The sequence below is a fragment of the Molossus molossus genome, unplaced genomic scaffold, assembly GCF_014108415.1.
Source record: "Molossus molossus isolate mMolMol1 unplaced genomic scaffold, mMolMol1.p scaffold_m16_p_17, whole genome shotgun sequence".
Lineage (NCBI taxonomy): Eukaryota > Metazoa > Chordata > Mammalia > Chiroptera > Molossidae > Molossus > Molossus molossus.
The window spans coordinates 32,560,690-32,576,175 of NW_023425352.1; positions in this window are offsets into that span (position 1 = coordinate 32,560,690).

A 15,486-nucleotide genomic window follows, 5' to 3' on the forward strand; every position below is an offset into this window, starting at 1 on the left:
TGCACAGAAAAACTGAGCAAGGAAAAACTATGACAGTACAGTATAAAGGGAAAATTTTAAAAGTCTGCAGTAGATGTCATCCAAATACATACAAGATCAGCTATGACAAAAATATATATTGTGGAAATAAATGCTGCAATCGATGTAATAAAGGATATATTTCTAGATTAGGAAGATGAGAGAGGAGATATGTTCCTAGTTGTAAGAGAGCCAACTCCTCATCTTCCAAAACAGGAAGGAAGTTTTCACAAATTAAATTGAAAAATTAAGAAATGGTATTAGAGGCATGGTACATAAACATGAAGGTAAGTAACAGAAGAAACAGTTAGAAGAGGTGAATGCTGTTGTCTTTGGGGAAGGAGAATCGGCGGTGCTGAGCCTGGAGCAGGGTGCTGACTGGCATTGTATGACTTACACAACTTTTGACTTCATGAAGAGAACATGTATTACCTTAATAAAATTTAAAATTAAAGAAGTTACAAGCATCGTTGAGTGTTAATATACTTGCTTGAGATTTTTTCTATTTTTTTAATTATTTATGTATGAAATGTGTAAAAGTTTAAGAAATGCAAAAATGACTGAATTGCAAGTTAGTGCTATAGCTGTAAACAAAACAGACACTACCTTCTTAGAGTGTATGGTCTAATAACTTCTGGAACTAGACCTTATACTTGCTGGGGGAAGACAGGGGTGTCAAGTCCAGACTAAGGAGGGTGAGGAGCAGACTAAAGGCAGCGTTGGCCCACCTGAAGTAGTCCTTCAGGAGGGGAGCTCGGAGCTTGCCAGGGGATTGGGGCAACAGCGTGCCCAGCTGTAAAAATGGGGCGCAGAGGTGAGCTGAAGTTTGTGGAAGGCTGTTGTCTCTGCACTTGATGATGGGCTGTGGTTACTGTGGGTCAGTGGGCAGGCTGGGAGGAAAAAGAGCTGGCGGCAAACAGAGGAGAGCAAGGACAACATAGAAACCACTAGCACATCTGTACCTGCCTCTCACCGTACCGAACCGCCACCTGCAGGGAATAAGCTGCCCCTTTCACGTGCCAGGGTGTGCACAGGTATCTCTGGCCACTCTCACATGGAACCATAAAGGAAATGCCCTTCCATTATGGGCCAGTTGACACCATACAAAACCAGCACTGCCCCACCCCTTGTCAAATGGACATGCTACTCACCTCTTTAGCCGTATTTAACTTCCAATAGCAAAATCTTCCTTTCTATCATGACTCGACTATTCCTGGTACCACTGAACACACCCTAACCCTCTCTCCAAAAGAGAATGATGAAGTCCCATATGTCACTTTATGTTTGGGAATGTCCATTCCTTTCTTGCTAATTCACTCTCCCTTTTTAACTACCTGAGAGAAAAGCTGAACTCCTATTAATACATTTTATGTTCAGTGGTAGGAGACTGGGAAGGTAGAAAAAAGAAAAAAATTGGTATTGTATCATTTGCAGGGTAAGTACCCAAATTAGAACCAATCCTCCTGAATATTTGAGTGGTTTCTGATGGAAGTCCAAGTTGAGAAATTTTCTAGATAGAGGTTTGGTAACGTCTCAGTGCCCTTAGTGGATGTGATGGGTGCTAGTGGCAAGGCTGTGGAGGAGCCAAATGCCTGCCACCCACCAGCCTCGCCCATATGTCCTCAGGCTGCGCTGGGAGCCCCAGCTCCCAGGACTCAGTGCAGCGGAGACTGGCAGAGCTGCTGGAAGCGTTGCTGTGCCAGGTGAGACTTTTACACAACAAACTACAAGTTCTCTTTCAAGAACCTTATCCTAATAAAATGATCAATGATGTGTGGCGTATATTGGTTTAAAAAATGTAAAAATCTAAACATCCAACCATAAGGGGGCTGGTTAAGTAAATTATTGTACCTCTACATGACAAAGTCATACATACAACCATTAAAAATGATTTTTTAAAATACTGAATGACAAGATGGCGGGTAGGTAAATGCAGTATCCTGTCCTCTCACAACCACATCAAAGTTACAACTAAACTACAGAACAACCATCATTCAAAACTGCCTGAAATCAAGCTGAATGGAAGTCCTACAACTACGGAATTAAAGCAGCAGCCACATCCAGACTGGTAGGAGGGGCGGAGGCGCAACGGGCTGGTCCCACACCCACAAGGTATCAGGAGGATACCTCAGCTGGGAAGGTCCTCCCTGAGGAATGAGGGGGTCCCTGTCCCACACCAGGTGCCCTGCTCAGGATTCCAGTGCCAGGAAGAGAAGTTCCCATAACTTCTGACTGGAAAAACCAGCGGGAACTGAGGCTCAGGGAGGCTGAGGAGGTTGGAACCCCAGGCAGCTCCCTAAAGGGCCCGCGCACGGACTTATCGGACTCTCTCCCTCTAAGCTTGGAGGGGAGGCACCCCAAGGGGCACCGGAGACATACAGGGAAGAACTGAGCTGTTTGGCACTGGAGCAAGGGCTGGAGAGGGGGTTTTCTCCAGGAAAGATGTGCTGTCAGAGACCTATGTTCCTTTGGTGAACCCTTCCCTGGGGCGGCAGACAGCCGCCATATCTGGGACTCCAGCAACCTGGCTCACACTGGTTGCCCCGCCCTGGTGACTCCCTGAGGCCCCACCCCACCCAGTTTTCAGGCCCACCCAAGCTGTTGCCAGTTGCTTAACCATAGGATTGACCTATCTTGGATCCTGCTTCAGGTTTTCCTAAATTCTTTCAAACAAGCAGTATCTGGTCTCAGATAGCCCCATACCTCTCGTTAAGTAATACACAGAAACGAAAACAGGGAGGCAGCAAAAATGGGGAATCAAAGAAACAGGTACCAAATTAAAGACAAAACCCCAAGAAAAGACCTAGCAAAATGGAGATAAGCAACTTAACAGATGCTGAGTTCAAAATACTGCTTATAAGGATACTCAATGAACTTAGTGAGAACCTCAGTGAACTTAGTGAGGGCCTCAAGAGCATAAAAAGGACCAGTCAGAAATGAAGGATGCACAGTCAGAAATAAAGGAGGCACTAACTGAAATAAAGAATAATTTACACAGATTCAATAGTAGAGTATGTTAATCAAAGAAGCAAACCATCGATTTTGAATATAAGGAAGCAAAAAATGCCCAATCAGAACAGCAAAAAGAAAAAAGAAGCCAAAAAATGAGGATAGTTTAAGGAGCCTCTGGGACAACTTCAAGCGTGCCAACATTCGCATCTTGGGGGTACCAGAAGGAGAAGAGAGAGGACAAGAAATTGAAAACCTGTTTGAAACAATAATGGCAGAACACTTTTCTAACTTGGTGAAGGAAACAGACATGCAAGTCCAGGAAGCACAGAGAATCCCAAACAAAATGAACCCCAAGAGGCCTACACCAAGACACATCATCATCAAAGTGCAAAAGGTTCAAGACAAAGAGAGAATCTTAAAAGCAGCAAGAGAAAAGCAGTTAGTTAGGGAGTTCTCATAAGGCTGTCAGCTGATTTCTCAAAAGAAACTTTGCAGGCCAGAAGGGAGTGGCAAGAAACATTCAGAGTGATGAAAAGTAAGAACCTACAACCAAGATTACTCTATTCTGCAAAGCTGTCATTTAGAATCAATGGCCATATAAAGAGTTTTCCAGACAAGAAAAAGTTGAAGGAGTTCATCACCACCAAATCATTATTATATGAAATGATGAAGGGTCTTTTTGAAGAAAAAGGTAAAATATATGAACAAACAAAATGGCAATGAATACATATCTATTGACAATGGAATCTACAAACAAAATGAACAGGCTGAACAGAAACATTTTCATAGATACAGAGAACATTTTGTTGGTTGCCAGATGGAAGGGGGGTTAGGGAACGGGTGAAAAAGGTGAAGGGGTTAAGAAGTACAAATTCATTGCTAGACTGACAAACCTCAAAGGGAAAGGGGTTGGGGGGGGTGTGGGAAGAAATAAACCAAAGAACTTATATGCATGGACACAGACAATAGTGTGGGAAAAGGTGGGAGGGGGGCGGGAGTGGGGAGGAGGGGGTCAATGGGGGAAAAATGAGGAACATCTGTAATACATTCAACAATAAAGATTAAAAGAGAAGGCAATCCCGTCATTTTTGACAATATGTATGGACCTTGAAGGCATTCGGACAGAGAAAGACAAATATGTATGCTGTCATATGTCTAATTTTTTTATTCTCACTGATAACAGAGTAGTGAGAGGGGCAGGAATGGGAAGTAAAATGGGTGAACGTGGTCAAAGGTTCAAGTTCCAGTTGTAAAATAACTAAATCCTGGGGACGTCATGTGCAGCATGGTGACTATAATTAATAACACTATATTGTCCGTTTGAAAGTTGTAAGAGAGATCTGGAAAATTCTCATCATAAGAAAAAAAGTTTGTGAATATGTATGGTGATGGATGTTAACTAGACTTAGTGTGTTGATCATTTTACAATATATACATATGTTTAATTATTATTATTGAAACTTATATAATGTTAATGTCAATAAAATAATAATCAAATAAATTTAATTTACAGAAATGAATTTACTATGAGGATAAAATAAACATAATAAAGGAAACAAATAGAAAAATATTTGTATAATATAACAGATAATCTCTTTAATATAACACCAATTCCTTTAAATCTATATAAAAAAAAAAAAGATTGACAATCCAAAAGCAAAAATGAAGACATATTTAGAAAAGAAAAAAGCTGATTTTAAATATGTGTAAAGTTTTTATCCACTCATAGTAAGGAAAAAAAAATTGAAACTAAATCAAGTACTATTTTCTGAACTATAGGTTTGGCAAAGATCAGAAAGCTTAACACATTTGACTTGTCAAGAGTATAGAAAAAGAAACACTCTGATGTATTGCTGGTGGGAGTATAAATTGCTAAAACTTCCCTGAAGTGAAATAGGCAAATCAAAATTTTAAATGCATGTGCCTTTGAACCCAACAATTTTACTTAAAGGAATTTGTCCCACGGTTGTATTCAGTGATGTGGTAATGCCATATGCATAAGGACAGACTTTTTTCATAACAGGGAAAATCTAGAAACAACTTAGGACTAGTTAAATTACGGCACAGCTATACAATGTAATATTCTATAATGATGAAAAATAGGCACTTCTTCACATTCTTATATGAAAACATCTCAAAAATACATTAAGTAAAAAATTCAAGGTATATAATGGTGTAATCGAACACTATCACTTGGTAAGAAAAATGTTTTAATGTATGTGTGCATGAGTATATACACAGATCATACACACAACTAATACCCACACAATTGTATAAACATAGAACATCACCAGAAGGATATAACAACAACAAAAAAACTGATAAATAGCTTCCCTATAATGTTGAGTGTAGGCTAGACAAGCTCTAGCAGCTAACTAATTCTTATTCTTTGCCTCAAATTTGCCCTCCTTTCATTTCTTCAGTTTTAAAAGGGTACCTACTACTTATCCCATTAATTATGTCAGAAAAGTGGGAGTCCGGTTTTTTCCTTCTCTTTTCATCTACCCACCACACACATTAAATCAATACTCAAATCCTGATCATTTTACCTCCAAAACATATCTCAGTCTTATCTATTTCTGTGGCAGATACTGGATGTCCCCCAATGTTCATTGCTTCCTTTGTCCTTGGTCATGAAACCCCAGGTCTTCAACTGGACCTGCAGTCCCTAGAATAACCATTTTATTTCCCAACACTCCTTTCAACCACATGGAGCCATGTGACTGAGTTCTGTCCAAGGAGCTGTAACTGTATGTGTCATGTGTAATTTCTAGAAATGTCCTTCGGGGGAGGGGACATACTCTTTTCCTCCCTTTCTCAGTCATGTTGACTGCATTGAAAACAACAGGGGTGGGATTAGAGCAGCCGCCTTGGACCAGGAGGCGGGAGCCACATGTGGAAAAGCAGGTGGAAGGGCTCTGGTCCCCGGTGATTGTGAAACCACCAATCTAATTCCAGGCTATGGGCAGACTTCAATTATGTGAGAGAAAAATAAACATCTGTCCAAGCCACTGCAATATGAAGTTTCAAGGCACAGCTACTCCTAATCCTGAGGGATAAACTGTTTCTCCATTTCAACCTTCAACCCAAGCCCAACCCATCTCGCCTGACTACTGCAATAGCATCTGAACTGTTCCTGCCACATCCATTCAGTTCTACACACACTCACCAGAGTACTCCTATATAACTACACACGTGAGTAAATCACTCCTTTGTTTGCAAGTGTTTGATGAATTCCCATCAAGTTTTAAATTCTCATGATGACCTATTCAATCACACTTTTCTGGCCCCTAGAACTTCAGCTTATCCCTTGCTCTTTCCTGTCTCACTCTTGGGACTACAATTACATTACAGCTTCGAATATCCTGTCCCCTCTACTGTTGCATTTAGTTTAAATCTTTTCTCCTCCATCCCCACTGCCTAACTAAGTCCTACTAATCCATCAGGTCACCAATAAACTGTCACTTCCAGTTTCTCTGGAATCACCAAGATTGGGCTCTGCTGTGGCTGCTGCTGTCAGGGAGGACCCACAGCTCGGTCACTGCAGGTAGCCTGCAGCATTGGCCCAGAGTCACAATGAGTGTGCTCCTCAGTCGCACCTCTTCCCTCGGTGGATTAACAGGAAAGCCGGTGATGATGAAACTAAGTGGGGATGGAGTACAAAGGCTACCTGGTATGTGTCGATGGCTACATGAACATGCAGTTTGCAAACACAGAAGAATGCATAGATGGAGCCATGTCTGGAAGTTGTGAAGTTTTCATAAGGTGTAATAATGTCCTTTATAGCACTGGTGTTGACGAGATCGGGCGCGTTCAGGGTGGTATGGCTGTAGACAACACCGGTGTTGAAGAAGAGGGAGAAAATGAGGACATGAGAGAATAGCATCTTTTATGGGGAATATATGTATATATTTCTAGACAATAAATATTTTTGTTTTTTGACTTGAAAAAAAAAAGTGACTTCTGCAGGAATTACAGTGAGGAGCCACTTCCCATGACATCTTGCTCTGTTCCTTCTGTCCGATCTCCTTTCCACCAACACAATTATGTGTGCCATTATGCCTTTCATGTAGAGGTTTCCGATGCTGTGTTTCCCCATCTAAAGTGACTATAGATGCATTCCTTGGCCCACACAGTATTTTTTAAGTAAAGTTGAAGAACTTTACTCAGTACATCCTCTTTTTAATCTGTCACAGGTTCCACCAATTCAAGTCATTTCACCAACGTAGATCCCTTTCCTCTGTCCTCTCTAGGCTCTTGTATCTTTGGCCTGTTTCCCCTTCTAAGCAAGAAGCTCTGTTAGGGTGAGTGGACGCCTGCCTTCCCACCATCCTACGCCTTCTATCTTAACATGCTTGTGACACAGAGAGGTGCTGTAAAGATTCTTGTCCGATTGAAGGCAATGGATGAACTGCTCCCTTGCCACCATTACTAATAGACATTACTTTCTTTCTTTTCTTTCTTTTTTTTTTTACTCTACTAGCAGATACTCTAGGGAGATAAATGTGAAGAAGCATTCATTTGGTAATTACTACACACTGAATTAGGAACAAATTTAGCACACGATTCTGAACTTGAAAGCAAACCTTAACCTTTTCTACTAATGGCCTAAACAGAAAGTTGAATCATATCTTTACACTTCTGAAAGTTTTGAGAAGCATACAAAAACATTTCATCTAGGCCATTCCGGTTCTGCTGTCAAGGAGTTAGGCACCTCGCTGTTAGTGACCCGACCCCCCACTGGCTTGTAATAGGCTCAAGATGCTCCAACATGTATGTTTCTATAGTCTGTCTCTACTAATGGCAACACCAAAAATAAATCCAGATCACATTGCTGAAAAATTGTATCACATCAAACATGGTGCTTAGTACAAAACAGAAATGTTTGCTTTATGTCAGTAATTTTACTCTTTTGAATTTTTTCTTTATTGATTTTAGAGAGAGAGAGGAAGGGAGTGGGAGAGAGAGATAGAAACATCAATGAGAGAGAGCATCCATTGGCCACTTCCTGCATGTCCCCCACTGGGGATTTGGCCCCACAACCTGGGCATGTGCCTTGACTGGGAATCGAACTGATGACCTCTTGGTGCATGGGTCCATGCTCAACCACTGAGCCATACCGACCGGGCTATGTCAGTAATTTAAAAATGAAGGTACAGAACAGCATGTCCCTGAACTGTCCACATAGCTTTTTGTGTTTTATATTTCCTTATCCCTTGAAATGGCAAAAGTTTGAGGATTTGTATTTACTTTCTTATTTTTGAGGTTATGAAATCCAGAGACTCTTCTAAAGCCCTGAGCCTTTTACATTTTGACAGAGAGCATCGGAGCTGAGTCACCTTTGAAAATTAAATTCCAGTTCTCTACCTCTATACATCATTATACATTTTTATTGCTTTGAAACTTCTTACTCACCTTAACACATACACACACACACATTTGAGTAGGTGTCTTCACTTGGTGAAGACTGCACTCTTGTTGATATCTCTAAGTACTTCAGAGTTCTTGAAACTCTAGATGAAAACACTGGAATCCTTTTTAGAATGTTCCCATATACAAAGAGAAAGAAAGAAGAATCAGTTTAAATTTAAAATGTAATGTTAAAAATTGAAATTTTAAATGGAACATAAATAGTTCCTTTAATAAAAGATCTAGATGAATAAATATTTCCATAAGCAAAACAGTAAGAATATTTATTTTCTGCCTTCAAAGCACAGTAAATCCCCTGATGATAATGAAAGTCAATCATACATTAGACAAGACTGATGTCATGACAGTTTTGTTCCCATCGGTATATTATCTCAACAAGCATGAAAACCAAAACATCAGACCATTAGTTTTGTTTGTTTATTTAAATAAAATAGCTAAGTGGTTTAGTGTAACATCATATATTTTCCTGTGTTTCTTCCTCCCCCTTCTACTCATCATACTTTGTTGAATTGATTTGAAGACCAAAAGCAATCACTTTCTGTAATTTTGGCTCTCCATTTTAAAATATCTCCACTGGCCTTTTCTCCAACTCATTGGAAAGACAAATCACATTGTCTAAAAGTTATGAATTGTGCATTGCAGTGGCTGTTTCTTTTTTTGCTGAGAGCAATCTGTCCAACAACCCTGTGCCCTTCAAAAATGAGTTTCCATAGGACTCAAAGTTCTCTAAATTACCCTCACAATGGTTTTCAGATGATAAGTTGTTTCATGTTTCATTAGATGTCTCAGGAAATCCAAAATCATTTGCCTCTGTCATTGATGCAATCACTGATAATAATAACAGCTAGTATTTATTGAGCTCTTACTCTCCTCCAGGTGCCATGTGAAGGTTTTATATGAGTAATCTCATTTTATCTCCCCAATAACTCACTCTTAGTCAAGAATTTTTTGGTTGCAAAGGGCAAAATCCAACCCCAAAACTTGTAAGTGAAAGAAAAAGAATAAGTTCAGGTATCCGGAGGTCTTGGAACATTTTTGGCCTATGACATGGCTGGATCCACAGTTTCGGTGATGTCATCAAGACACAGTTATTCTTTCAGCTCTACTGCCCTCTCCATGGCTGTATTCTCAGGCTATCCCTGCGTTCTTAGGAGATGAATGCCACTAGCTCCAGGCTTACAGTCTGTCAACACCACCACCTGCTATGCACTGACTTGTGCCCACCCCCAAATCCATATATTGAAGTCCTAACCCCTATTGTAACTGTATTCGTAGACAGAGCCTTTCGGAGGTCATTGAGGTTAAGTAAGGGTATAAGAGTGGGGCCCTGACTGATGCGATTAGTGTCCTTATAAGAGGAAAAGAAGATATTGGGGAGCCCTCTCTCTTCACCACATAGGGACACAGCAAGGAGGCAGCTGCTTACAAGTTAGGATGTGTCCTTACCAAAAACAGATCCTACTGGCACCTTGGTCTTGGACTTCTCAGTCTCAGAAACTATGAGAAATAAATGTCTATTGTTTAAGCCATGCAGTCTATGGTATTTTGTTATAGCAGCCCAACTGACTAATACACAACCCAACAACTCAGAAAAAGTCCCAGAATTGATTCTGATTGGCCTTGGTCAAGTCACATGTCCCACCATGAACTAATCACTACTATGGACATTTCTCTGAGTCACCTGCTGATCCTTTGAACTGGTATGTGACACGAGTCTTACTTGAACTATAGAATCAAGTTAAGAAGAGGTTATTCCATAAAGAACAATTATTACTAAAGGAAGAAGAAAGCGACGCAAAGAAGAACAAAAACAAAACAGGAGCAGGTAATTTCAGAAATACTATAGAGAGGGTATTTTCATTTTATAAAAGAGGAAACAGGCTGGGAGACTTTAAGTGACTTACTGAAAAATTCCTCTCTGGTACATGGCAGAGCTGTGTGGGATCCAGACTCTCAAATCTGAACCCTGAACCATTGCACTCTTCGACCTTAGTGATGAAGACCTTGGAAATGGCATGTAACACTATTTGACACCTCTTTGTGGCCAAGCTGACCCCACATTCCCTTATCATAGGGACATTTAGCAGATGTTAAATAAGTAATATGCCTCTTTCTCTATAATTTTTGTCAAAATGATAAAACAAAACCTTCCAGCTAAAACAAAAACAAGAAATGATAACTTTTTGGGGTCAGATTAGTGGTCCGTTTAACCCAACAGCATATTCAACAATGGATTTGGAATTTAAGTTTCCCCTGATTGCAATCTTCACAGGAACAACATTTTCCAAACATTTGAGGATTGTTTAATCATGGCACTTTTATCTATGAATATATCAAAATGGTTTAAATCTCATAATATTTCTCTTGACTTACTATCCACCACACAAAACAGAATCTCCTTTTATTTATCCTAAGCATGGCTCACTTAAGCTGCAAGGGAGGCTGCTTTCTCGTGTGTTCAGGATTTGGTGGAACAATCTCTGTTGATATCCCGATCAGACTGTTGACCTTATCGGTTAGCTGGGAGTTTATCTCCGGTCTCATCTTTTCAGACCAGGTATCAGACAATTAGTTTATTTTCATGAGGTATTGTTCCCATAACATCTTTCCTGAACAACTGCACTTGGCATTTGAGATGTGGTTCATAATCATTAAACGGAAAAGATGCTCCAAGATAAGTCTCCAACAGAGATAAGGACTAAGCCATCTTTGTATCTCCAGACCAGATCAATTAGAAACAAAAATCATTGAGGGCTAAAGGAGATGGTGGAGAAGCAGGAGGGGGTTGGTAAGCAGTAAGCAGTTGGCACTTGAGAGGATCCTCATCCGCTGGGTTTACAACAAAGCTAGATTCCACAGCAGAGACTTGAATCTAGAGTATTCATGAAAACCCTTCAGAGCACTTAGTTATAAGCACTGTCAAGGTTGATTACAATCGTGCTACAAGGGCAAAAGCTTCTAATATAGCCATCAAAATGCATTTTTTATAGGAATATACAAGAAGAAAAGAATGCTTGTTAAAAGTCACTAGATTGTTGAGTCTCAGTCAGCAGGGTGGATGGGTGACTGGTTTCTCAAACTTTGTTCCATTAATGTGTACTGAAAGGAGGTTGCAAATTACATCATGTGAAAGATTCCTTTTTGCAGCAAGTTTGGGCAATTTCTCTCTTACAGTAATCAGAGTATTTAAAGGTAATGGTTATGGCTACCTTAGAATTTGAAACAAACAAACAAAAAAAAATTTGAAACAAGATAGCAGCAGAGTGTGCTTTGCAGCAGCAACCATAAGTTTACTACTGTATTCATGTATAAAGTAAGGGAGGGAATATTAATAAATACTATTTCGTTCTTGTTATTTTCTCTGTTTTTACAATTAATCACTTTCATAGTGATCACTTTTATTGCCATCATAATAATAAACAATGTTTTTTATTATTATAAAAATTTGATAGCAACAAGGACCTGTGTCTCCAGGACCCTTTCAAGGTCCTGACATAACTTATAAAAACTTAGAAAATATTTGGGCACCAGAATCTTAGGAAATATTGAAACAGTTGTTTCCACACACTATGAGAGACAGGCAGTCCTAGACCAAATCCAATTCCAATTCTGAGTGAAGTTTTTACACACCCAAATATTTGTAACTAGAATTGACTGCCTCCTCCCAAGCTCTCGCCATGGCAATCTATTCACTAAAATAGAATCAAAGGGAATATTTCTAATGCTTTCTTATTAAGAGGCCTTGGTTCAAAGGTCTTTCTATCTCCTAAATGGACCATGAACAAGTTCCTGGTGCCCTCGTCCAAACATCAAAAATCCAGATCATCTCAGGTTTATGCATCACATAAGGAAACCATCTCAATCTTCTCCACCTTCAAACTTGTGCCTGAGGACTGTAGCAGACCTGAGGTTTGGTGGCCTGCTTGTTAACAGTGGAGTCCACCCAGCATCAAGGAACAAAGCAAATGCATCTAGCTGTCGTCTACCCGTTCCAGGAGCCCCCGGAACAGCCAGGACAATGGCATGGCCAGACCTCTGTATGATTACACATATTTTTCCTCAACAATAGCAGGGACCATGTTTTTAGATGTAAGTGAAAGAAGCAGTAAATGAGAATACAAACACTGCCTTGTTCAATGCTGGGTTAAATCCTTTTCTGTGGTACGGTCAATCACTCGCTTATTTCACCTATCTCAACACTCATCACACTTTATTGTAAATCCTTGTTTAATCATCTGATGCTGCTCCTAGAATGTGATTGGAGTTCCTGAGGAAACTGTGTCTGCCTTGCTTAGTGCTACACATCTGGAGCCCAGCACAGTGCCTGATGAGCAGATGTGCAGAGCCTAAGTGATCCAACAAATCTGTGATTGTAATGGATTACTCAAATTATGAGAGACAAAATGCAAAATGCACCAGACAATTAAAGAAATGATTTTATTTACGCCACTGTTAATAGGGAAACGGTTCACTTTATCAAAAGAAAGGGGGTCTGGGTAAACAAGGGTGTCATCCTCAAGTTTCATGGGAGTCATGAGGAAAGATGGAGAAAGAGCCAACCTTAGCATCTGAGAGGGCATGCAATCCCTTATACTTAGTCATTTCCCAGAACACAAAAGCGGGGGGTAAATTGCTCAATGTCAAAATAAAGTATGTAAAGCATTTAGCACAGAGACTGAGAGCTCATAGTAGGCACTTCTAAGTGACAGCTACTGTTGTTTAGAATAAACAGAAGAGTAAAAGCTACCTGTTAAAGGACCCCATCACTAGGGACTTCCTCATCCTCAGTTAGTCCCAACAATGCCTGAGGTCTTCGGCTGCTTCTCACTCCTGGCTGCCTGCCAGGCTCCTGGTAACTCAAAGGGCCCTCACTGGTCTCTTCCCATCATTCCCACCGCCTATTTATCAAGCCATCTCCCTTGGAGACCTGTCCCTACCCAGCACACAGCCCAACACGACTCACACAGTAGGTGCTCCATAAACACATAAATTAAATGCATGCATGGCCAAGAGCCTGAGTGTTAGAAAATCTAATGCCATACTTATGATAATAATTTGTCCCTGTTTTCCCTCTTGATAATGTACATAGTTCTGCATTCTGTGGGTTTGTCATTAGGCAAGAATTTACCGTGACTTGAGTCTTTTTCCTGTGTCATATTTTAGATTCATCCTTTGGAAATATTTTGAACTGTTTGGTCCTCAATGTATTACATTGCACATGCCCATGCTTCAACTCATCAACCACTTTCCAACCCATTAGCACAGCCTCCTAAGATTTTTGTGCAGTTGGTACTCACAGCTTGGCTTTTCCTTGTTCAGAATAGTTTAGCATTAGCTGCAGATTTGGAGATTTCACTGTGCAAACCCTTCTCTGGATCATTAATAAAGGATTTAAATAAGACTGACCTAGACCCAAATCAACCCCTAAGGAGGCCTGCTATTTACCCTTTTCCCTTTTGCTTCCAAATAAATGTGCATTTCTATCTACTGATTTTGCTTTCTGTCTCTAAGTCAGCACTGATTCTGAGACAAAATACCTTTAGCTATTCTATGGCAAAAACAGTTCCCATTAAATTGTACTTTGGGGTCTCACAAAGCACAAAATGGCACTGGAGAGACAGAGGCGATTTTTAGTGTGCTGATAGGACATTATCCCCTCACTGTGCCACTTAAGAACCATTTAACTCAAAGGTTAAATGCTGCCCCCACTGAAGAGCAGACACGACAGATGGCCAGCAGATTTACACGCATTTGTGCATATTGCAGCCAAATAGGTGCATTATCTGCTGAGGTGCAACAGAATATCTGAAACCCAAAGTTCATCAGAAACATTTATTTAGTAGGTGAAGTTTCAGAATTATAAAGACTTCAGCATGAAGATGTGCCCATTTAGGAATGTTGCATTCTTGGGAGTGAGGCTTTGTGCATTGTTTTATGGAAAACTTGGAGGGCTCTCTGTGAACTTCAAACTCTAAATATACACAAACCCAAATTACTCTTTTAGGCTCAGTTTGCACCTGTGCTAAATGTGGCATGTGTTAGCTCTTCAGGATTCACCAAGGAGTGCGCAAAAGATACTCCTGTTCACAACCTTTAGGATGAGGATCATATTGTATTCACCTTTACATCACAGGAGAATAGCACATAGTAGGTACCTGCCACATATTTGATGAATGCATGAAAGAATGAATAAAACAAACCACCTTGCACTCTTCCCCATCCTCACTTGGGAGCAAGGTCTATTAAGGAAGTATTCAAGTACTCAATGTATTTCTCTTCTGCAGAGTGGAGAGAGCACAGACGTAAGCAAAAATTAAGCAAAAATCCAAATTAGCACACGACTAAGTAAGTTCCCAACTCCACATTTCTGCCCATGTCTTCCCTTTTCCCCTGATGGTGCTACCCAAGATAGGAGCAAGGGCTCTCATGCCAAATACCACCCATCTGCTAGAGCTGCCATAACAAATCACCACAGATTGGGTGGCCTGAACAATAGAAATTTGTATCTCACAGTTTTTGAAGCCAGAAGTTCAAGATCAAAGAGTTGGCAGGTTTGGTTTCTCCTGAGGCCTCTCTTCTTGGCTAGAGGATGGCCAACTTCGCACTGTGTCCTCACATGGCCTTTTCTCGATGTGTACATATCCCTGGTGTCTCTTCCTCTCCTAAGGACACCAGTCCTACTGGCTTAGAGCCCCACCCTAATAATCTCCATTCATCTTAATCACCTCTTTAAAGGTTCCTACTCCAAATATGGTCACGGTGGAGTTTAAGGCTTCAACACATGAATCGGTTGTTATGGGGGAGCACAATTCAGTCCATGACACCACCTCATGCCCTCACTGTAGATCAAAGGTAATTTAGGTACCAGAATAACATCTCACCCTTTTCCTTCCCAGCCCCTACCCAAGCCAAATCAAAGCTCCCACTTTTAAGGCATCTGTTAGAACACTTGCATCCAATTATTAAACAAGTATTTGTCGAGCTTTTACTGTGTGCCAGGCCCTTGAACTTTATCAGTAAATAAAAAAGATAAAGATATCTGATCTCAGGGAACTACCATGGTGGATGGTGATGATAGAAAATAAA